The 25321-nt window shown below is 38.4% G+C and overlaps 1 long non-coding RNA gene and 1 other non-coding gene across 2 annotated transcripts in view; both read left to right on the top strand.

Moving 5' to 3' along the window:
* Window positions 1-4404: 4404 nt before the first annotated feature.
* LOC134761657 (uncharacterized) overlaps window positions 4405-25321 on the top strand; it is a 29423-nt gene continuing 8506 nt past the window's right edge. The window contains exons 1-3 of the long non-coding RNA XR_010140616.1: window positions 4405-4958; window positions 20505-20665; window positions 22614-22675. This is a non-coding gene — a long non-coding RNA (uncharacterized LOC134761657). The remainder of the gene's footprint in view (window positions 4959-20504; window positions 20666-22613; window positions 22676-25321) is intronic.
* On the top strand, window positions 7662-7735 carry TRNAT-UGU (transfer RNA threonine (anticodon UGU)). The gene has a single exon. It is a non-coding gene; the product is annotated as a tRNA-Thr (tRNA).

Here is a 25321-nt window from a genome sequence, read left to right as displayed (position 1 = left end):
GCAAAGAGAATATCTCTCTATTAGTATATTTCCTTTGATTTTGCCATGTTGGCCTGGCTGCTCAATTTTCCATCCACCAGTCACTGGACCATATGGCTAGCCCATTTATAACAGCCCATGAGTCTATAAATAAGTAGCAGGGAGTGGCGGTTGGAGTGGCCTGCACAGCCATCAGTACCTCACAGTGTTCAGCACATTGGGCAGACGGTCCTCATCCACTCTTAGTCAAAACGTGGCCACCCTTGGGGTGGAGGACCACTCTTCTTGCATGTGTCCTGACTTTACTCCCTCCAGAAAGAACAATTAGGGATGGGGCCACGGTCTCCTGGTTTTTGCTATGGTCGAGTGACCCTACATACCAGCAAGGGTAGAAGGGGAGAAAGGAGTGGGGGTTCAGATGTTTATGGGGTTTTTGGACACTGAGGTTTAAAAGATAAGAATCCTGATTTCTCACAAGGGTAGAGGTAAGCCGATAGCATTGGAGGGCTTCAGGAGTGACACCATGATCCATGGTAGGCAGGTGCTCATGCGCTATGGATGAGGCCCTTTGGTCCATTTCTGACGGGGCAGGAGGACCTGCCTTTGAGGAGGATCTTGTCTCGTAAAAGCCTCCAAGGTCACTGGGATGGGACCATGTTGTCCACATCTTGTCGGGGAGCAGGATCCTATTTCTACCTGTCTATTGCCTTCCCACGCAAAACAGTTATGACTTCATGGACAGTTTTCTAGAGGGGTCTTCCTCTTGGGGAAGCCTCCTGCAGTAGGGAATACAGCCCTCTTGTTCCATCAACGCAAACTAAGAATGGGATAGGTTTATCTCGATCCCTGTCCTGCTGGTTCTGTCATTGGGTGAAGGCAAAACTAAAGCTGCAACACCAGGGTTATGGTCAGTTTTCTCAAACTGCACCAGTCGGGTGACATTGAGTTTGCACTCCCCGTCACCAAACAGACGCATCAACCAGGCTGCATGAGACTCCCCAGAGTTAGAGAAGATGTAACAGCAGAATCAGAGATCAGTGATGCAGCCATGAGCCAAACAATGTGGCAAGGAATGGATTCTTCCCTAGAACCTCCAGAAGGAAAGCAGCTCTGCCTATAGCTCCCTAAGACCCATTTTAAACTTCTGACCCCCCAAAATTTAAGATAATGCATTTGTGTTATTTTAAGCCACTAAATTCATGGTAATTTTCAAAAGCTGCCATAGGCAACTAATACAGATTTATGGTATTTGGTGTAGATTGTGGTATTGTATGATACTGCAGTCAGCGCATTAAAATAGCATCTAGCTCACAAAGGAAGTTGGTAGGGTTCTTGAGGGACTGCAGCCTCATTTTTCAGTCGTGTTGTCTGTCAGTGATCCAGGAATCCAGATTTCATACCGAAAACTTTAATGGGTGGGATATTTCTTTCTCAAGCAGAAGTATATCGAAACTACAAAATCACCATGCCCTCTCTGAGGTTCAAGCTCGGGACCTTCAGATTATGAGACTGATGTGCTGCCTCCAGGGCTAAGAAGGCACTCCTAACTGTCTTAGCAAATCCATTAATTATACTCTTTCAAGTTTATGTGAACTTTCTGAAAAGTTAGGTTTTCAAAATAGAGTGTAAAATGACAATGTGTGCTATGCCATGTGTTTACTGTCCTTCCAAGTATGTCGTATGACTTACAAAAATCATCTCGGGACTTTCCCCTTGATTAAATAAATGTACAACACAGTGGATTTTCCCACTGTGCCTTAAACACCACTTTCTCCTGGGAGATGTTAGACTTCATTAGATTGCACACTACTCCCCAGCACAACATGTGTAAAGATGTAACTAGAAGGTGACATACAGACGCAAGGGGACTGAGCTGGGTCCACAGCCTGAAGAGTCCCAGCCAGAAGCAATGACAGACACAGAAAGCAGATAAGCTCTAATGAGATCATAGCTGCAGGCTTACCTGGGTCTGAAGCTACACCTCCTTGCCTGCCAAAGTTCTCCTTAAAACCAATGTCCCTAACCATGTCACCTGAAGGATCTTTACGAGTCTAGAGCCCCAGAATAGCGTAAATAGAGGTGAGACAAGGGGGAAGAGATGAGGTGAAACGACTGAGAAGGGAGAAACAATATACAAGGTAAAGCGATCTGACAAAGCGAAAATTGTCCGACGTTTGAAATTGTAGGGTTGAGGTGTAAATTTTCCATGTGCCATCTTAATTTAGGAAAAATAATTCACTCTACTGTCTTGTAAATATGTTACTTTAAAAACTTCATTAACTGTAAAACGAGATATCTCACTGTCATTCATGAGACTGAGCACTTGATATAAAAAGTTGTTCAGTAAATGCTAATAAGTGATACCAATACTGATAGTAAACTTTACTGAGTGCTTATTATGAGCCAGGTGCTGTTTTAAGCAATTTACGTGCATTTGCTAAAAATAAAAATTCTGCTATAGTTTTTTAACTCTTTTATTTCTATAGGTTTTGGGGAGAACGGTGGTGTTTGGTTACGTGAGTAGGTTATTTAGAAGTGATTTCTGAGACTTTGGTGCATCTGTCACCAGAGCAGTGTACATTGTACCCGATGTGTATGTAGTCTTTTATCACTCACCCCCTCCCACCCTTTCCCCCGAGTGCCCAAAATCCATTGCATCAAAACATTCTGCTATAATTTTTAAAGGCAAGTTTTATTGTCTCGGTTTTACATATGAGGAAAGTGAGATCCAGTGAGCTTAAGTGACTTACCAATGACCCTGCAGCTATTAAGTGGAGCTGCTGGCATTTGAAATAGTCCAACTGGGGCTCGTTTAAAAAGGGTCAGCATCTAATGGGACAGGTGGGACTAAATAAGAAGATGAGCGGCGTTGGGGCTGCAACAGGGAAGAAGAGGTTGGAGTGCCAGCCCAGACGGCGTTTGTGGGGTTGGAGCGAGCAGGCGACACATCCTCTTAGGGTCCGGAGAGGATGTGATGTTCCGCACCAAATACAAACTGGTCCTCGTCTTGAACTTTAAAAACTAAGGTCATGAACACATTCAGCAAAAAAAGCAGGTCTGTTTGCATAGTTCTTTCCACCTCTTTCACAAGAGGGAATCACGCGCAGATACGCAAACAAAGACGCGAGTTCCGGGTGGATTGGGATGAGATCTCCTCTGTTTTCTGGTTGCAGACATCAAAAATAACATCTTGCTCCAGACCCCCAAACGCAGCTGACAAACTGGAGACTCGATCTCAGAGTCCTCAGAGTCCCCGTGCTGCGTCGGCCTAGGCGTGGGATTTCTGATCATGTTCTTAAGAACCGATTCTCTTGGGATTTGTTGGATATTAGGTACTGGCTTCCTGTCCCTTTACTCTCAGGTATTAGAAACAGCATGGGAAGCAAACGCAAATCTCAGCTGCAGGACAAAGGACTGGGACTAGGAACCTATTTGCAGATTTTATCGGTGGTTGAGACCGCTACGGAATCATTTGAGTAGAAATGCTCTGAGAAAAAAAATAGTAATACGCAGAATAATCTTGTGTCTTTTAAATCATTAAGATGAGTCCCACAGTTGTATCAGCGTGGTATCGTGACCAAGCGGTCTAAGGCGCTGGATTAAGGCTCCAATCTCTCCGGGGGCGCGGGTTCGAATCCCACCGCTGCCAGATTTATTGCAAAATCACGAGGGATATCTTAAAGCTCATTGAGGTTTGCAAGAAAAACATTTGCCACTGCGAGCGCAAGGTAGGTGTTTAATCCTGAAAACGGTAGGTTGAAAACCAAATAGTAGCTGCAAAATCAGACTGCCATCAGTTATATTTAAGACCTCTTCTCCAAGGGAGTATGTTCTTTTTTATGTTTTAAAAATGCTCATACAAAAAGTACAACTCACATGATTCAAAATTACAAAAATTCAAGAATACATACATAATGACAGTCTATTTGTGCCCCCACCCCATCCTGCCGGACACCCAATTCTGGACCCTCAGGCAACCAACCATATTAAAATCTGGAGTTCTATTCAAGGCATATTCTTTGTATATACAAGCCAATAGAAACACTATTGTTTTTTCACTATAAATATGCTTTCCAAACCCATTCTATTACACCTTGCCTTTTTCACTTTATGTATGTTGCAGCAATTTCCATGTCAATAAAGAAAGAGCCTCTTCCCTCTTTGTTTTGTCTGCATAGCATTCAGTTTTATAAATGTATCTGAATTTATTTCAGCAGCCATTTTTAACAACATAAATAACGTTGCAATAAATTAACTTGTATATCCGCATTTAATAAGTGCCTGGGATTAGAAAACTTTCTAAGAGTGCAATCGCTAAATCAAATCATATGTATGTGATGATGATTTTGGTGGCTCTTGCCTTATTCTCCTTCCCTAAATATTACTAATTTATTCTCCTATAGGGCCCAGAAAGGACCTGTTTCCTCAACACCCTGACCAGCACAGAACATTGTAATAATGACAATTATCAGTCATTTAGCTCCAACTAAGCCCCAGATATTGTCATAAATTCTTTACATATATTGAGTCATATAATAATCTCAATAATATATAAGGATGTTCATATAATCCACATTTTACAGAAAAGAAAATTGGAGTTGTGACCAATTAATCACATAATCACAGTCGTCTAAATCACATAGATTATAGATGGAGGAATAAGAATGTCAGTGCCTGTGATTGAATGAAAAATGCCCCAAAAGATATCCACGCTCTAATTCCTGGAATCTCTGAATATTACCTTATTTTACACAGACCCCCAAAAGGGGGGTCTTCAGAGAAGAAGTTAAAGATGAGGAAATTATCCTGGATTATCCAAGTGGAGCTCAAATACCATCACAAGTGCCCTTAATAGGGAGAGGCACAGGGAGATTATACAGTTACAGAAGAGGAGAAGGCAATGTCACCACACGGACACAGATAGGAGTGATGCCACCACCAGCCAAGGAATGCGGGCAGCCACCAGAGGCTGGGAAAAGGTAAGGACATATTCTTCCCTAGAGCCTCTGGAGGGAGCATAGGCCGGCCAACACTTTGATTTCAGACCAGTGATACTGATTTTGGACTTTTGGCCTCCAGAACTGTGAGAAAAGAAGTCACTTATTTCAGGCCATCAAGCTTGTGGTACTGTAATTTCTTACAGAAGCTACAGAAAACTAATTCAACATCTTTAAGTGCTATTCGGCAACACTACCACAAACAACTGTTTTTGTTTTGCTGTTGTTTGCCAATCTGATATGTTAAAGACATTTTCTCACTGTATTTCTATAGTTTCATTTTTTAAACTTCTTTTACTTCTTACTTCTATATTGCTTTTATTATTAAATTGGTTGCACCAACTGGGGACAACAGATTTTGTTGTGTCTGCTATCAATCTTATCTCAGGCAACAGATAGAAATGAAGAAAATTAACTCTTTAAAACACAAGTTACAAATATTTTCCCCCCAGCTTTACTTGATGTTTTGTCACTTTGTTTATGCCTTTTTTGAGGGGATAAGGGTACATCCCAGTGGAATTTTTAAAATGTTGTTTAATGCAGTGAATTACGTTAAACTCTCATTGTCTCTGAATTTTATGTAAAAAATTAGTTTTCTGTACCAAAGTTATATAAAATTTCTGTCTTGGTATTTCTAGTAATTATAACTGTGGATTTGTTTCATTCTTTACTTTTACAATTTGCTTGTATTTGGAATTTATTTTAGTCTCATAGCTTTAAGTTTTTCTTTTCCTAAGTGGCTGTCCAATTAGCCCAACACATGTTTTGAATAATCTGCCTATTTCTATTGATTTAAGTTGCCAATGATTACAGTCTTAACCATTTTTTCCCTCAACTTTTGGGTGTTTCCATTGGAGAAAAAAAACTATTTGGGTGGTCTAACAATGGTTTGTTCACTCTCTCATAATACCTGAGCATGTCATTTATGCAAGGCATACATTGACAGAAGATTCAAGTGTGGGAATTCAGTGTGTCTGTTGTTTACTATTCTATTTATGAAGCAGCAGAGTTAGCCTCAAACATATTAGCAATCCCTGTTAATGTTTTTATAAATACAAATATTTGTTATTTTTAATTTTCTAAAAGTAATACAAGTTGTAACTAATTTAAGCTTTTATTATTAAATTAGTTGCACTGACTGGTGACAACAGATTTTATTGTGTCTGCTGTCAACCTCATTTCAGGCATAGATAGAAATTAAGGTAAATTCCTTTATTTTTAAAATCTAATAAATGTAATCCTTTATTAAAATTGTGTCTGTGGAAGATTCAAAGTAATCTACAAACTATTAGAATTAAGAATTAAATTTAATAAGGTCTTTATACAGGGTAAATATAAAAATGAATTGTACTTTTAAACACCAGCTGTAAAGAAGGGCTGGGCGCGGTGGCTCACGCCTGTAATCCTAGCACTATGGGAGGCCAAGGCGGGCGGATCATTTGAGGTCAGGAGTTCGAGACCGGCCTGGGCAGCATGGTGAAACTCCGTCTGTACCAAAAAATACAAAAAAATTAGCTGGGCTTGGTGGCACGCGCCTGTAATCCCAGCTACTCGGGAGGCTGAGGCACAAGAATCGCTTGAACCTGGGAGGTGGAGGTTGTAGTGAGCCAAGATCGCGCTATTGCACTCCAGCCTGGGTGACAGAGTGAGACGTTGTCTCCAAAAAAAAAAAAAAAAAAAAAAAAAGGTAGAAATAAAAATTTTAAAGTATAATTTATAATAACATAAACATCAAATTTATAGGAATAAATTTAATAAAAGAATAAATGGAATGTTATGCCATATGTATGGATTAAAAGTTTATCAGTTCTCCCTAAAATTTATCTAGCAATCCAAAGGAATTCCCATCTAAATCCCAGGATAATTTTCCTTATTGCTTTTGTGGCAAAGAAATGAAGGTGATTTCTGATTTTCACCCTGAGTTCTGTAATTATAAATCTTGGTAGAAACTTCAGAATTAATTGCTCAAATAATTCATTTTGGAAACAAGATTGAGATTCCAGAGAACGTTCGGGAGTTTCCTTTAATCAGCTCTAAATGTATTAACCTTTCCTAACCCAGAGACACATTCAAACCGATTCCCCTGTCTTGCCAAGTGCAGCCCAGAGAAGTAAGATATTATAAAATAGAACCTGACTGGTCCTGAGAGCGAGCTGAGATCAAGTCTAAAGAAAAATAAGCCCAGAAGACAATCTCTAGAGCGATGCTCACATTGGGAAGGGGTTGACACTCCGGTCCTCTGCCCTCCAAATAGCTGCCTCCTGAGTGCAAATGACTGTCAGAACACCATACGCCCAACTCGGTAGCCTACGAGTCTCTTGTGGAGTTCTTTTGTTAGAGGTTTCCCTTAGGACATTGGAACGACGAATCATTAAAATGATAAAGAATAGTACCTGCAAAATTTAATTTTAGGAAACTTTATCACATTTGGACAAAGTGAGTAGCCTTGACTTTTACTTGTGGTTATCCTTGGACTAATTGAAGTATTAATGGTCCTAATATTTAAGCTGCCCGAAAATTTTTTCGTTTGTATTAGTTCCGCAGTGCATCTAAGTAAGCAAAACGTATTTTTGGAGTTTGCCCTCTTTCTCACGGCAAACTGTTGCAGAGTGTAGAGACGCTGTGTCAAGAATCTTTTACTTAAAAGCAGGAATAGAGTCAAGCGGCAACTTCTCCACACAAGTGGGCTCTATGGCTTAGTTGGTTAAAGCGCCTGTCTTGTAAACAGGAGATCCTGGGTTCGAATCCCAGTAGGGCCTTAAGGTTTTCATTTTCACTCGAAAGCCAGTTCTTCATTAACCTCTACTATACCTAAATTTTCCACTGTATTCACTATACTGCAAGTTCTAATGCAATTATATGTTATGTGAAGGCAAAATTCCCAGGCTCAAAGAAGAAAATGAGAACTTTGAAGTTTTGAATTAAATTCTGGCAGCAGATCCTTTTTTCCAACAAATATTTATTGAGCTTCTCTGTGTATGCACAGATTCAAAACCTATGTAGATGTAGATTATGTCATCCCTAGAATCCAATAATGTCCAGCTCTATAGCTGATTTCAGAAGAGTTCATATAAATTAATACACTACCATAAATTAATAAGTCTACCATAAAACAGATGGGAAATTAGCATATTTACGGGGTCCTACTTGCCTTTTGAAGAGACCAGGAGGAAAATAATTTTTAAAACCCTGTTAACCCTCTTATAAAATGAACTAGGAACACTTTATAGTGACAGCCAGTTAGAAGCTATATTTGCCAGAGGCTGGTGCATCTCTGGGGCTGGAACAAAAGTGCTGAAGGAATAGAGCAAATCAAAGAAAATTTTCAAACATTCAAAGCTAATAAGGGCCAACCTTACTTGATTAGTTTCATTTGCATGTGTTTGCATATCTCATTATTTTGACCACTAATTCAACACAGATGTATTGACTGCCTTCTATGTGCAAAGTACTGCTCCAAGTGCCAGGGGTAGGGCAGTTTAATAAATGCCAACCCCTCACCATCTCTCCACCCTAACAAAATCTTACCCTCATGGACCTTATTATCTAGAAGAGTATGGAAGATAATGAATAGATTAAAACACAAAATAAATATTATGTCAGATTGTGGTGAATTCTATGGAGAAAAATTAAGCAAACAAAGAAGATGAGGAGTGTATGAGTAGAAACCAAGATTTCTCTGCCCTTCTTATAAGGCACTAGCAGACCTGTTTTTTGTTTTCCTTTATCTTTTATGAGAAGTGATCATAGGATGACTCTGATCGCCATGTTATTCTAACAACCCTAGGTAACATCCTTAAATAGTTAAATGACTTTCAACTTTACCTTTGCTGCACCCTATTACATGCTGCCTGTCATTAGATCCTGACCCTGGACAGGGATCCATTCGAAGTCATATCAGAATGTCTGGGTACTTCCCTCAGCTGTCCTCTTTAATAACTATGTAGTTTTGGCAAACTACATAACTTCACTGGGCTTCACTTCCCTTGTTTGTTTAATGATAATGGAATTGTTATAAGAATGTTTTAAAGAATAAATACAAATAAATTACCTTTTAACAAAAATGCTTTCAATAAGGGTCAGCATTATTATTATTTGAACAAACTTTGTTGGGGCCAAGTGTTTCATTCTTTAAATGAAAAGAATGAAACCACACTTTAAGCTCTTATTTCATTTTATGATAAAAATCCCAAAGCTTAACAATTTACTAACTTCTACTAGCAAGTAAACAAAATCATTTTTTTCTATTCATATATGTACAGAAAAAATACAGAATTTTAAAATAATTAGGGAAATAGATCAACAGTTAAATAAAATATTTAAGAGAGTGCATAAAAATGTTAGCTAGCCTCATATATTCTAATTGAGGTAGCAAACATATATAGAAATTTACACAATAATAAAATTCAGGATCATCATTATTAAATTACATGCCTAAAAGCTCTTCTCTGAATTAAATTATGCTATGCACAAAAAATTTGGTTCATAAATATGCATTTTGGTGCATTCAGTGTGCTTTTGATTATGGCCACCAAGTATTTGGATATGTAGAAACACCTCAAAGCATTTCTAAGTTTAGCAATATATCTATTTAACAGATAGAATTATGCTTCTGTTTTGTTTGCTTTTTGTGAAATTTCTGAATCTCAAACTGCTATCAAAAGACTACATCTGGTTAATAAATTATTTGTAGAATACAAAAACAATGAAGAAAACATCAAACAACTATCATTGACAGTGGAACACTGTGTATTCAGAAAATAATTGTAGCACATCATAATGTAACAGATTCTGGCTGCATATGATCATAGTGGCCAATTTCAGAATTTTTATTTATTCAAAAATACAGTAGACAATCCACACATGATTTTGCAACTGTTTTCTTTTTTTTGTACTTTTTTTTGTTTTTTTTTTTTAGTAGAGATGGGGTCTCACAGTGTTAGCCAGGATGGTCTCAATCTCCTGACCTCGTGATCCACCCGCCTCAGCCTCCCAAAGTGCTGGGATTACAGGCGTGAGCCACTGAGCCCGGCCACAACTGTTTTCTTATACAGTTGTAATGATGTTTACATACAACGGAATAGTTGACCTAACATATTTTAAAAGTTGCATCCGATAGTCTCAATACTTCAAAACTTACTGATAATCACAAAATATTTGCCCCAAAACTAGATATATGCTGGAACTTGCTGAAAAAGTAACCAAAATAATAGGCCTTGGGAGCAAACGGTTTTCTTATACATCACCTATTAAAAAGATTCTCCTATCAGCATCCCAGGATGGAACTCATACTGTGACGAAAGAATATATCTGTGTTACAAATCTGTAAAACAACTTCATTGAAGGAAGTAGAGTAGAAAGCTGCTGAACTAAGTAACTTTGGAAATATAGTAGAGTCTGCAAGACTAAAGTCAAAGAGAACTGTATATAACATTGTACTCTAGTTGATTAAGTCATTTACCAGGGGAGTATGAATTAAAAATTCTGAAACCCCTCTACATGGGTCCTGGAATTGAACAATTAAATAAATGAATGCTAGATGGTGAGAGCCAGGCTTCTCACTTTGGGAGTGAAATTTTATAGACAAGCAAGGGAAGAAGGCTAGAATGATCCAGGTGGTAATGGATTAGAATTGGAAATATCAGTATGAACTCAAATTTAGCTTAATATAGATACAAATGGATATATATATTTATAGATATTTGTATGTATATAATATGTATATATATTGTGTATGTACACATAAAACACACATGCATGTATTTTGTTGGTCTGTCAGCTGAGAGGGCCTAAAGGCAACAATATCCCATTAGCAATAAGGACACCTATTGCCCAGATCTTGGTTTCTAAAACCATTTTCCAATAAAAGGAACCAGGGCTCCTTGGAGAAGTGGTGAATGGTAGGACTAGGGAGGAAATATACAAGATGAGCCTGGAGAATCTTGTAGTGACAGAAAGTACGAAAGTGCTCAAAAACAACACGATGATGAGGGTATGTCAAGGGACATAGAACCCAACTAAAAGTCTTTCTAATTGCCAAAGAACCCTCTGCAGATCTTCAGAACTCTCCCTCTCTGTAGCCCTCTTCTCCTTGGTACTTTGCCTGTGGATTTTAGTTACTTTGGCTTCCTTGAATGCTAACTCCCCAACTCTAGAAGATTGTTGGGCTCTGTTTAGGTTTCTGTGACTAAATGAGTAGTACTTTTTATTTACTGATACTGGATAAAATTTATAAAGTTAACATAATTTATATTAATTTATAAAGAAAAGTGATATATTTATGATGACCAATCCAAGAACATAGAATGAATGTCCATTTATTTAAGTCTACTTTTACTTCTTTTTTCTTTGTTCTTAGTTATTTAATGTGAATGTGGGATTGTTTTGTTTTTTGAGATGGAGTCTCTCTCTGTTGCCCAGGCTGGAGTGCAGTGGCACTATCTCAGCTCACTGCAGCCTCTGCCTCTTTGGTTCAAGCGCTTCTCCTGCCTCAGCCTCCCGAGTAGCTGGGATTACAGGCACGCACCACCAATCCTGGCTAATTTTTGTATTTTAGTAGAGATGGGGTTTCGCCATGTTGGCCAGGCTGGTCTAGAACTCCTACCTCAAGTGATCCGCCCACCTCAGCCTCCCAAAGTGCTGGGATTACAGGCATGAGCCCCTGCGCCCTGCCATGGTGTGGATTTTTACTATAGAAAGTTCCTTCATTTCAAGGGTTCACAGGGCCCAGACAACCTGGTCTCCTTGCACTTACTTATGAATCAGAACCTGTAAAGACTCCCTTTTAGCCACTGTCATTAGATCAATTTGCTGAGCTTCTATTCTTAGGTGGAGCCCTCGCCTCCTTTTAGCAGGCGAATGCCCGTTACTAATTTCTGGATTTTCTGGTTCTGAAGGCCATCAGAAGTTCATTTTCTTTCTCCTAATTTCCTCTCTTACAGTTGTTGTACCTTGCATTTGTTGGTGAGTAGTTCCTACTCAGTCGTATTTGAGAGTTTGTGAGAATACTTAATTACCTCATTTTGTTGAGGATATTGCTGATGGGTTTTTGTTCTTTTGGTTTTTTATCCTAATTGTTATGCCTTTTTAATGGAATGATTCAGAAAGACTCAGCACATACATTACAGCAGTCATCTTGCCACAAATCTTCTATTATTTTATATTTAACCAAAGTACTATTTCTTCCTAATTGACATATTTAAGTGTATGTTTTTAAAAGGCAATATTATTTTCTAATATCTTAATGTGGACAATCATATCACTCATTCCAAGTACCACAGAAGAAATCTGCTTGTCTTCCAGAGTTAGTTTCTACAGTGTTTCCTCTTCAAATCACTTATTCTGAGCTCCTCTCCTGCTTGATCCAGTCAAGTCTCTGAAATGAGCTCACAAGCTCATAGCAGTCACTTCAACCAGACATAGCATTCCACCTTCAGACCTTCACATATGCTATTTTTCTCTGCTTTTAACACTCTTCACCCTGCTGTTATGTACGTACTTCCTTCATATTCTTTAGTATTAGATAAATGATATTTTTCCCAGGAAAACTTCTCTCAGCAAAATATCTCTGAGGATAGGAACTTGTTTTTGTTTATTGTATTCCCAGAACATAGAAAGCCCTGGCATATTGTAGGTCTTTTCTGAAATATGACTGCTTCCATAGCACTCTGTATTTCATCAGTCATAGAATTTGTTACTTTTATGTTTAGTGTGTATTTATTATTATTTTTTAATTTCTTTTAGATACAGGGGTTTTGCTATGTTGTCCAGGATGGTCTCAAACTCCCACCTTGACTTCCCGAAGTGCTGGGATTACAGGTCTGAGCCACCCGTACAAAGCCTCCAATTTTACTAGAGTCAAGAATGAAGTTTCTGGCCACACAGCTAAACAAAATTAAGCAATTTAGACTGCTCCCAAACCTCAGCCCTGTGGGTTAGGAAACCTGAGTTAACTTTCCATTTTCTGTGAGGAGAAGATAGCACCCTAATAAACAGCTATTTAGCCATTTTAGTGTTGGAGAAGTTAAATAGAAAATAAAATCTTAGATATCTATGTAGGAGGTTCTCCATGAAGAATGAACAGGCCATACTAACAAGCTGTATTCATCTCTATCTCTCGGGCTGTGTATATCTGCTTCTGTTTTGGATTCATACTCCGTTCATCTTCTGATTGTTTAGATTTACAAGTAGAAGAAGGGGGAATTGTGTGACATAGCTGTGAACAACTTAGTGACAGCATCTAACAACTTCTGAAGGGCAGCTTAGAAAGGGAGCTTTGTGGATGAAAAGAAATGTTGAGGTAAAAGTATTGTCAATTAAACAAGGATTTGGCCTTTAAAGCACTTTTTAAATTGCTTCTTCTGTTCTACCTTGTCCAAAGGAGTGATTCACTTGGAGATATTCTTCATGTGATAGAATGAGTTAAAATTAAACCAGCCTGCTTAAGAAATAAGAGTAGGACCTTAATTTGATTAGCACTGTGCATAAGCCAGTTGAAAAAGAACATGAATCTTTTCTTTTTTTTTTTTTTTGAGACAGTCTTGCTCTGTCGCCCAGGCTGGAGTGGCATGATCTCGGCTCACTGCAACCTCCACCTCCCGGGTTCAAGCTATTCTTCTGCCTCAGCCTCCCAAGTGTCTGGGACTACAGGCAAATACCACCACGCCCAGTTAATTTTTTTGTATTTTTGGTAGAGATGGAGTTCACTATGTTGGCCAGGCTGGTCTCAAATTCCTGACCTCAAGTGATCCACCTGCTTTGGCCTCCCAAAGTGCTGGGATTACAGGCATGAGCCACCATGCCTGACCAAAAGAACATGAATCTTGTCCTCAAGAAGTTTTTAATATGATTGAAAAGACCAAAATAAGCACATACCCCAAATACTACAGACATAAGAAAAACAATTGTTTACTCATAACCTGTGCAAAGCATTCACTTAGTGTTTGAATTCTGGAAATGTGTGAGCCTTGCAAACCTTGGACAAATTACTTACCTTCTTTAAATTTCAAATACCTCAATGAAAAAGACAGTTAATAGTGTCCATCTCAAGGAGTTGTTAGAAAGCATTACATAATTCATGTGAAGTGTCTAGGATATATTAAGCTATTATTATCATTATTATTATTAACACAATATTTATTTGCTTTCTGAAAATTGATGGGGTAAATCTGCCTTCCCTTGCTATTAAGATAAGATTAATGAGTGGAAAAACTGATGCAATCTATAATGATAACCAAAATGGTAAATTCAAGACTGAGTTAAATGATGTTTCTCCAGGGAGATTTACTCACAGTGACAGTCTCTAAGGGATCACTTATACACTGGGTAGGAACTGGTTTTAACTGCCTTTAATCAGACTTGGAGTGAGAGAACATTCTCTGCCTTCAGAATTACATTCACCCTACCTGCTGTATTAAATAAGACCTTTTGTGGCTGTTATTGAAGCCTTGGCCTGATGGTACCTGCTCGCGTCTCTCAGGACTTTCTCCTGAGACTTTTCTCCTATCTAGACTTCAATAGCTGACAATGCCTGCTTAATACAAGTTCAAATGAGAAGAGGTATGTTCTAGTGATGTCTCTTTCTACTGACACCAGCCTACATAGCCTTGGATTTAGTTTTATTTTATTTTATTTTATTTTATTTTGAGAGAGAAAATGAAGGTTCTGAATGCTGGATAAAATCAGTCAAGGTAAGATGTCTCAGTGAAGCATTATGCCAAATCAATGACTGTCACTTGTTCATCTCAATCCCAAATTATGTCCAAAAGATCCAGTTGTCTAGGAAAAAGGAAGGCATGAGAGAGCAAGTCATCACTAAACATCAATTCTCTAAAGGCCAACACTCTGAAGGTCAATTTGAGAATCAAACAATATAAACAATGAATAATAAGCAAAATATGGAGAATATTTTTGAGCGGGAAGGATCTTGTTTTGCTTTTCTCCTCTGCCATTCTGTATGTTAATGCATTTACTTTCTGTCAAATGTAGCTTATTGTCTTCTCTGTTTGTGGAGGCACATTCCTTTGCCACTGCCTCTGCCTCTATATTTGTCCTTGTCCCTGCACTTGGTGATTCACCAGCAGCAACAAACCATCCTAGCCATGGATTCAGATAGTTGTATGACATTTTGCAGATGTGTGGCTGGTCAAATTGACCTAGAGGTGTCTGGAAGAGGCAGGAATCCAGCCTAGGATGAATAAATCCTCAAGCTAATTCTTACAGGCCAAGCTTAAAATTTACCACTTTTAGGAGGTCTTTCTTAATTAAATCATCTATTTCAATCAGTCCACACATAGAGGCCCCTTTCTGTTAATTGCATTTCTAATCTCTCAGCATCTCAGATTTAAGCTTCAGTTTCTTTTAACTCCTTCCTTTTATACCCATGCCTTGTTCTTGATCTCCACTGTCACTAAACAGCTGATCCTCTCAGCCTGTCTCCAGTAGCCTTCCAGAATTCCAGATAACCTCCTAACTTCCTGGCTCTTATTTATTTATTTTTCCACAAGAAAACATCTGCAAGTACCAGGCTCTTTTTTAATTCCCCATTTTGTTGCCATAAGAAATGTTCTAAAGTGCTGCTCCAATCATTGCACATCCCTCCTAAAAAATCTTTGTTTGATCAGATTCCTTAACCTAGTATTTAAGATTTTCCATATCCTGAATCCCAGTTACTTTTACAGCCTGATTTGCCATTACACCACTTTATGCACGCTATGCTGCAATAATCAATGATGTGTGTTTTTCATCCTTTCAAACAATGCATATCCTCTAATGTTCTTCATAATCATTTATAAATATTAAGATACCTTCTATTCCTTCTTATTTTTTATTTTTATTAAATACATATATGTTCAAGGTTAAAAAGTAATATAGTACTATGAGTTTGCGATGAGAAATAGCAGTTGCCTTCCTTATCACTTCTCACCCTCAATTCCTGTTCTCCTGAAGCAAAACGTTCTTAATAATTTCAATGTTTTCTTCTATTTGCCCATTTTTCTTTCTTTTTCTTTTCTTTTTTTTTTTTTTTTAAAGACAGAGTCTCACTCTGTCACCCAAGCTGGAATACAGTGGCGCCATCTCAGCTCACTGCAAACTCCACCTCCCTGGTTCAAGCGATTCTTCTGCCTCAGCCTCCCAAGTAGGTGAAATTACAGGCGCCTGCCGCCACGCCCAGCTATTTTGTGTGTGTGTGTGTGTGTGTTTTGTAGAGATGGGATTTTGCCATGTTGCCCAAGCTGGTCTTAAACTCCTGACCGCAAGTGATCCGGCACCTTGGCCTCCCAAAATGCTGGGATTACAGGCGTGAGCCACCATGCCTGACCTATTTGCCCATTTTTCTAATAATGAGCTTTACTCTATTTGAATTTTTCAGTTTTAAATATTATTTCTTACTTACCATAAGAAAATAATATTTTTTAACCCTTAATAACAAAGAGAGCAAGCAAGTGAGCAAAAGAGAAAAATGTATGCCTCACCTTTCAGATACTCACATACCACACTTTGGGCTAGATCAGCATTGAGGGTTTACACTTTTGTTGTTGTTGTTGTTGAGATAGTGTCTCATTCTGTTGCCCAGGCTGGTATGCAGTGGTGTGATCACAGCTCACTGCAGCCTCAACCTCCCAGGTTCAGGTGATCCTCCCACTTCAGTCTCCAGAGTAGCTGGGACTATAGGCAGATGCCACCTCAGCCGGCTAATTTTTTGTATTTCTTGTAGAGATGAGGTCTTGCTGTGTTGCCCAGGCTGGTCTCGAACTCCTGGGCTCAAGTGAGCCTTCTGCCTCAGCCTCCCAAAATGCTCAGATTATAGGTGTGAGCCACTGTGCCCGGCCCTACACTTTCAAAATACATAAACATTAGCCATGGTGGAATCATGTAATGACCTATAATTACCTAAAAATCTCCTCTCAGTGAGTGGTGTCATACTAAGTGTGACAGATGTTACCAATTTCATTCTTATTCTTTTCTTGGAGACATGGCTCCTGGTGCCTGTTCAATCCTGGTTGTTCTCTAGCAGTATCCAGAGCCCTCCCTTCACCATTGCCTTGGAAGTTCCTGTCATCCTCTTGTGTGGGTTTTCTGTTTCTTGTATGTCTTCCTCTTTTTCTACTTAATCCCTCATTTTGGTGACACATAACCTCTGAATAGTGGAGTTCCAGCAAGAAAGAATAAAAAATAGGGCAGAAAATTAGTAAATAAATTCATAATAAAAATATTATGGCAGGATAATGAGGGGTTAAAGATTAGAAGAGTTGGAAGTTGAGGGGTCTTCTGGAAGGCTACTGGAGAGAGGATTGTGGCAGTGAAAATCAAGGACAAGTCATGAGTGTAAGACAGATGAAGGAGTTAAAAGAAATTGAAGCTTTAATCTGAGATGCTGGGAGATTAGAAATGCAATAAACAGAAAGGAGCCTATATGTGAAGATTGATTGAAATAGACGATTTAATCAAGAAAGACCTAAAAATGATAAATTCTAAGCTTGGCCTATAAGGATTAGCTTGAGGATTTATTTATCATAGGCAGGATTCTTGCCTCTTCCAGACACCTCTATGTCAATTTGTCCAGCTACCCAGCTGGTGTCCCCAAGCTGGTGTCTCTAATAGCTTCCTAAGAAGCTGTTTCTGGAAAAACAAAAACTACCTAAAAATGTCTTATTCTAATTTGATTGATTTGTTGCAGATAGAATTCTAGGTTGGAAATTATTTTTCTTCAGAATTTTTCAATCATTACCCCTTACCTTTTCACGTCTACTGTTGTTGCTAGTCCAATATAATTTTGATTTACACACAGACACACACACACACACCCCTTCTGGAAGTCTTTGGGATCTTATCCTGATTAGTCTGAAAATTCAAGAATAACACAACTAGATGTTAGCCTTTTGCCTTTCAATGTGCTGAATACTTGCCCACTGACGTCCTTAGTTTGGGAATTTTTTTTACTGTGAATTTCTTTGCTAATTTCCTGCCCTATCTTTAAAATTCTTTCTTGGTAGAATTCCACTATTCAGATTTGAACTTTGATGAGGGAGGAGGTAACACTGATTCTCTAATGTGCATTTTTCATAGAGTACAAACATTTTTATTGCATTCACCAGGGAGGAAATGTCTGGGAACAATGTTTCTAGTTTTTCTCAACTCTGTCATTCAGTTTTGAGAAAGGATGAGGAATTTATGAGATTGGTAAATTTGACAGATGCAACTGAGCATGTTTGACTCAGCCACTTCCCTTCTCTCTGGTTGAATCCAGTCTGTCTTCAAGATTCATTCTCCTCTGCTTCTCCATACCCCGACCTACGCATAGATCCATTTTGTTTGTGTATGGGTGTGTGTGTGTTTGTGCATGTGTTGAGGGGGTGGCTGTCCAATTGAGTCAATGACTGACAGGTACATCCTCTCAGGGATAGAGAAAAAGCAAGATGATTTGATTGCATAACTAAAATCATGATCTTCAAACAGCACTAACAACAATAAGGCGAACATTTTGACCTCTGTCTTTCTGGCATCAATGTCCATTTTTCATTTTGTTCTAAATTCAGGAAGAGAAGGCAGATGTGTTATTAATTAATTCCCCTAAACTCTGACAAGTCATGTGGATAATCCTTTTTAATATATTTTTATTCATTTTTATATATTTTTGTTCTACTTTCTGAAAAATTTCCACAACATTTCATCCTTTTAAATTTTTAAATTTATACCATATTCTTAAGTTTCAACTACTATTTCATTTACTTTATGCCCTCACTTTTCCAGTAATCCTGTTCATGTTTCAAGGTGCCAATATCTTTTATATGTTATCTGAGAACCTCTCCTCCCTACACTGTTTTCATTCGGTTTATTTTTTTAATTATGTATTTATTTTTGTATCTCTAATCAGAAGCTTTCCTAGGACATTCGGTTATCCTGGTCCATTCCTACTTAAGAGTGAGATGCTGCCATGCTAATTGATAGCTCTGTGTTAATATATGGAGCTTGGCGATGTGTGAGTTTTGCTGTTGGGTGATCAAGTGCAGATGCAGATTTTCATTTTAAAATCTTCATTTGAAAATGTAGGTCTTTCTAGAACTATTTCTCAAATGATAAGCCCTCAAAATTCTTATTTAGACTGTATAGGCATGACTACCAATGTTCTGGTTATTGAAAGGGGTTGAGAGTTGGGGGTCTCACAAGTCAGCAGGCAGACTGCCATTTAGTTGCCCCATTTTAATTCGGCTCCGTTACTCCTGTTCTCAGGTTTGCTGGTGTCCCCAAGCCTAGGGTGCCTTCAGTTCACCCTTACAAAGGAGCAAACCTGCTGCCTTGTGCCAGGGTAGGGGAGGAACTGATATTTGGTATCACTGAAGAAGTTGGGCATCCAGGGCTCTAGCTGTTCTTAATACAGTCTCTCAGACAATGCTTTTGCTTTCAAGTCCATGCCACACCCCTCACCTTCAGTGATCTGGTTCCTCCAATTCTTATGCCTTTCTAGGTTTCTCCCATATGAATCTACTTGCTTGTTGACTCCCGGCATTGCTGAGTAAGTTTTCTGCTTTCTCAGGTCTTCTAAGACAATTACCACTGAACCATCTAATTATCAGCTTCTACAAGGTTGTTGACATTGTGTTTCTGCTGTGATCTCCTTTCTCATCCTCTTTTTAGGAGTTTATACTTTTTTATTCTTTTACCCCCATTTTAGTAGGTATAGACAAATACATATGTTATATATGCCATGTTTAGCCTGGAATCTGTATCTTCAAGATCTAGTTAAATAGCACTCACAGGCCAGTCAGGGTGGCTCACGCCTGTAATCCCAGCACTTTGGGAGGCCGAGGCGGGCAGATCACGAGGTCAAGCGATCGAGACCATCCTGGCCAACATGGTGAAACCCCGTCTCTATTAAAAATATAAAAATTAGTCGAGTGTGGTGGCAAGCGCCTGTAGTCCCAGCTACTTGGGAGGCTGAGGCAGAAGAATCGCTTGAACCCAGGAGGCAGATGTTGCAGTGAGCCGAGATCGTGCCACTGCACTCCAGCCTGAAGACAGAGCAAGACACTGTCTGAAAACAAACAAACAAACAAACAAAAAAATAGCGTTCACATTCATGATCCCACCATCGGCTGGATTCCTACTTACAAGTAATTTATTCCATTTTCAAACTCTTGATGACAATCATCGAGGATGACACTTAGCACATTCTTGTTTGTTGTTAGTTATTTGTGCACATGTAGAAAGGTCCTGGTGTATAGTTTTCTTGGAACAGAGGGGGGGTATGGTTGGTTTTTCCTATCCCACACTGCGTAATATGGTGCTCCATGCTTAGCAGGCATATAAGTAATACTAATTTAATGAGTGACTATATAAATAAATGACTGAATAATCAACTAATATATTCTCTGAATTTTAACATTAAGACTACATTCTATGTTTTGGGAATTGTAAGTATGATAATTTTCTTTTGAATGTATTTCATCTTATGAAATATTTGTCTCTAAGATTAGTTGATAAGGTCTTTAAATGGAGGAGCCATGTATTTCATATCATTTCTTGCAGTTACTACTTTACTCTTTACATACAAAATGCTCGAAATTAATTCCTTCTGAGTGGGAGGCAGAGGAGACGCAGGGCAAATTTAGCTCTCCCATTCAAAGGGTGATCTTGAGGGATACCTGCACCATCTGAAAACTGGATTTGGAGACATGAACTTACTCTTGGTGAGTAAGGCTTATGATTTAGAAGAAATATAAAATTACCTATGACCTTTTATCCATTCTTTCTATTCTCATTTTCCTCTCTAAACAGACAGCTAAAATTTTTACTTTTTCTGACAAGCAGTCCACAATTACTGAGCTCTTATTGCAGTATATTTTTGCTTCTACTAAGTCACACCCAGTACACCTCTGTTTCAAGATTTATGCTGTACCTTCTACCTGAATGTTCTTTCCCCAAATTTCACGTCTCCTTCCTTCTCTTTATTCAGGTCTCTGCTCAAAATGTCACTTTATCAGCGAGGACTTCGTCAACTTCCTTATATAATAAAAATCCCTTTAGCATGCCTTATATCCCTTTGTGCTGAGTTATTATTCTCTCTAGTACTTATCACCACATGACCCATTAGTTATTTATCTATGTATCTGGCTTCTGTTCCCTACAACTTCACTGTAAGATCTGGAAGGGCAATATCTATTTTGTCCAATTGTGTACCCGTAGCACCTAGAATAGCGAATAATCCTTAATAGGTGCTCAAATAATTCTTAACGAATAAATAATTTCCTAAAGTATAAATATTTCTAAAGTATGGTCCAAAGACCACTTGCATCATCTGAAGTACTGGTTGAAAATACAAATTCCTGGGTCCACCAATGACTTACAGAATCAAAATCTATGAAGATGTGAGGCATGAATGTATATTTTGAACATTTACATTAAACAATTACGACACAAAGATAAAATGGCCTAATTAAATGCATAATCCAAAACCCAATAAGAACAAACTAACATAATGAAGAGTAGATACATTGGTTCATAGGTGGACAAAACAAGAAAAAATAAAAGAATAAGCAGATTTGCATAGAATTAACCAGAAGAATTTCTTGGGTTTGACATAGTTATCCAAAGTGGCATAAATAACGTAATTATTGGCTTGGAGCTAGATGAAAGGCAGACCAGCTGGGTAAGGAGTATGTGATTTCTATAAAGAAGCCTGCTCCAGCTTCAAGTACAAGTGCAAGATGAGATGCAGATCTAGATCAAGTAGAAACCTCTCTCAGTGTATTCATTTCAAGAATTCTAATTATACTAGCACATCAATGTTGTTAACTTCGCTGGGTGCAGTGGCTCACACCTGTAATCCCAGCACTTTGGGAGGCCAAGGTGGGCAGATTACTTGAGTCCAGGAATTCGAGACCAACCTGGGCAACATAGTGAGAACCTGTCTCTGAAAAAAAAATTTAGTTAATCATGAATTAGATGCCTATCTCTTGTTTTACATGACAATAGCATGTATCACTATTACTCACATTCCATACAAAACATTCTCCTTCATATACTATAAAGATAGAATTGATAAAAGTCAAGGTTTCTTGTACTTTGAGTTGCTTTTTAAGGAGAGGGGTTACTTTGTGCTGATCCATCATCACATGATGTCACTCATTTAAAATAGCTTAGAATAAGAGTGTAGACTGATTGTAGATATGGTCCTTTCCCTTTGAAACCAACTGAGCCATGTGCAATAATGATCTTGTCTTCATAACCAGTCTGTTCTTATTTACTGACGTAACTAATGTATTACATATACCCACAATCCCTTCAGGGTTCTTAGACCACACACTAAGGGAATATTGATAAATCAACATTGTTTAGGTGGATCACTTTAAAAACCAGATTTTAGTCACCCAGCAGAGAAAGAAATTAAAGCCACACTTATAGATCCAACCAGCAGACTGAAACAATTCTCTCTGGTAGAGGTAATCATTACAATAAATAAATATCTACTTTCTTTGGTAAAGCACTCTCAGAATTCATTCTCACATCTAGTCTCCAAATCTCTGCTCCAAACTAGCAAACTCCTGCAATGTTTCTTATGTATTATCCTTTTGCTCAGCTTTGTTTTTAATTAGCCTTGGAAGAGCCTGCTAGGATCTAACCCTGTTTACTTGATAGGTATGGAGAAGGCCATGAGAAGACTCGGCTTCCTTTTACCATGTGTCCGTCTCAGTAAGGAGGTACAGTATTTTTTAAAGACTTTATTTTTTAGAGCAATTTTAGGTTCATAACCCTCTGCCCCCACAAATGCATAGTCTTCCTCATTATCAACATCCCCACTAGGGTAGTTCATTGGCTACAACTGATGAACCCACACTGACACATCATTATTAACCAAAGTCCATAGTTCACATTGGGATTCCCTCTTGGTGTTATACATTTTATGGGTTTTACAAATTTATAATGACATGTGTTCACCATTATAGTATCATACAGAGTAGTTTCGGTGCCCTAAAAATCCTCTGTGCTCCACCTGTTTATTCCTCCCTCCCCCTTAATCCCTGGTGACCACTGATCTTTTTATTGTCTGTGTAGTTTTGCCTTTTCCAGAATGTCATATCGTTGAAATCATATGGTATGTAACCTTTTCTTATTGTCTTCTTTCACTTAGCAATATGCATTTAAGTTTCCTGCATGTCTTTTTATGACTTCATAGTTCATTTATCTTTCGCATTGAATAATATCTCATTGTCTGGGTGTACCATAGTTTATCCATTTACCTACTGGAGGATATCTTGGTTGCTTCCAAGTTTTGGCAATTATGAATAAAGCAGCTATAAACATCTGTGTGCACATTTTTGTGTGGACATAAGGTTTTAACTCCTTTGAGTAAATACCAAAGAGTGCAACTTCTAGGTCATATGGTAAGATTATGTTTAGTTTTGTGACAAATCACCAAAGTGCCTTTCAAGTGACTGTACCATCTTGCATTCTCACCAGCAATGAATGAGAATTCCTGGTGTTCCACACCCGAACTGGTATTTGGTGTCATCAGTGTTCTGAATTTCAAACATTTTAGGTGTGTAGTGGTATCTCATTTTTTCAATTTGCATGTCCCTGATGACATACGATGTGGAACATCTTTTTATACGCTTATTTGCCATCTGTATATTTTTTTTGGTGAGCTGTCTGTTAAAACCTTGGCCCATGTTTTAGATGGGTTGTCTGTTTTACTTATCATTGATTTTTTTTTGGCCTTTTTGATGTATTTTTAACAGTCTTTTATCAAATATGTCTTCTGCAAATATTTTTTCTTTCAGTCTATGGATTTTCTTTTCATTCTCTTGATGGTATGGGATTTTCAAGCAAGGCAACTTTATCAGACAAAAGAGGAAGACCATCTTATCTAGAATAGGAAGGTGGGGGTGGGGTACCATGAACACTCTGTATGTACCATATACCCTCATTCTAATTCTTGGGTCCTACTCTTTATCATCAGTGCTCTGACTTACAAGAGACCTGCAGAATATTTTCAATTCATTATCTGATGCCATTTTCTGTATTAGTCAGTTGTAAACAAGAAAAGCAAGTCTGATAACATAAGCAAAAAGAAAATATTAGAAGAATAGTAGTTCATAGAATCAATGAGAAAGGTAAAGAATAAAACTTGGCACACACACAAAAGGCAGAAATGAGGAGAAGCAAAACAACCAAGACCCCACCCCTGGAAGAAAGCATATAGGACACATCCTTTGAAGTTGTCATTATGGGACATCAATCGAGGAAGGCAGCTTCTCTGTACTTTTGACAATCCCTTTCTCCTTCTTCATTCTTTTGCATAATTTCTACCCAGACTCAAGTCAGGGGTAGAATCATCTGATTAACCAAACTGAGGTGACATACTCCCTTTGCTGCCAGGCATCTGGGAGAATATGCAGCCCACCTTCCACTGATTTCTTTAGTCAGACGTAAAAGCCATAACAACTAAAGTCTACTAACCTATCACACATGGTTTTGAGTTAGGGGGAAAAATGCGAAACCACTTTCTTTACTGAAAGAGCTTTTCAAATATTACTTCATAATGTTAATTATAATAATCATTATATTCATTAATTCATTCACTGATTCATTATTCATTATTATTGTTATGATTTCTATTGAGGGTGTCTCCCATCTCTCCCTACTAAAACTATTTTTTCCTAGAAAAAGTTCTGTCTTCAGGACTTCTACCAACTCAGAACTTTTTAAAAATCACTCTTATCTTACTTGATTTTAGCAGGTTGGTGTCGTCAAAATTCAGTGAAGTACTTGAATGAAAGTTTCCCAGAGGATTTCATTCTCATGGGCTTTATCAAATATCCATGGCTGGATTTTCTTCTCTTCTCTGTCCTCTTGGCCTTCTACATGTTCACATTGTTGGGAAATATTGCCATTATTCTGGTCTCTCAACTAGATTCCCAACTTCATAGTCCTATGTATTTCTTTCTCACCAGTCTTTCCTTCTTAGTTCTCTGTTTCACCACCACAACAGTACCTCAAATGCTGTTCAATTTGGGGGGGCCCAACAAGAACATCGCTTAAATAGGCTGTATGGCCCAGGCCTATGTATTTCACTGGCTAGCCTGTACTGAATGTGTCCTTCTTGGCATCATGGCCTTAGACCGCTATGTGGCTGTCTGTAAGCCTCCGAGGTACACTATAATCATAGACCATAAGGTCTGCCTGCACCTGTCCAGCACTGCTTGGCTAATTGGTCTGGCCAATTCACTGCTGCAATCAACACTCACAATTCAGCTGCCCCTGTAAAGGTGTACAGCTCAGATCTTCCTTTAGTTAGAGTCTGTCACCTAACAGTCTCTAACTGTAACAACCTTTGAGATCTGCTA

Source organism: Pongo abelii, chromosome 5, assembly GCF_028885655.2.
Source record: "Pongo abelii isolate AG06213 chromosome 5, NHGRI_mPonAbe1-v2.0_pri, whole genome shotgun sequence".
Taxonomy (NCBI): Eukaryota; Metazoa; Chordata; class Mammalia; order Primates; family Hominidae; genus Pongo; species Pongo abelii.
This window is presented reverse-complemented; position numbering and strand designations above follow the sequence as displayed.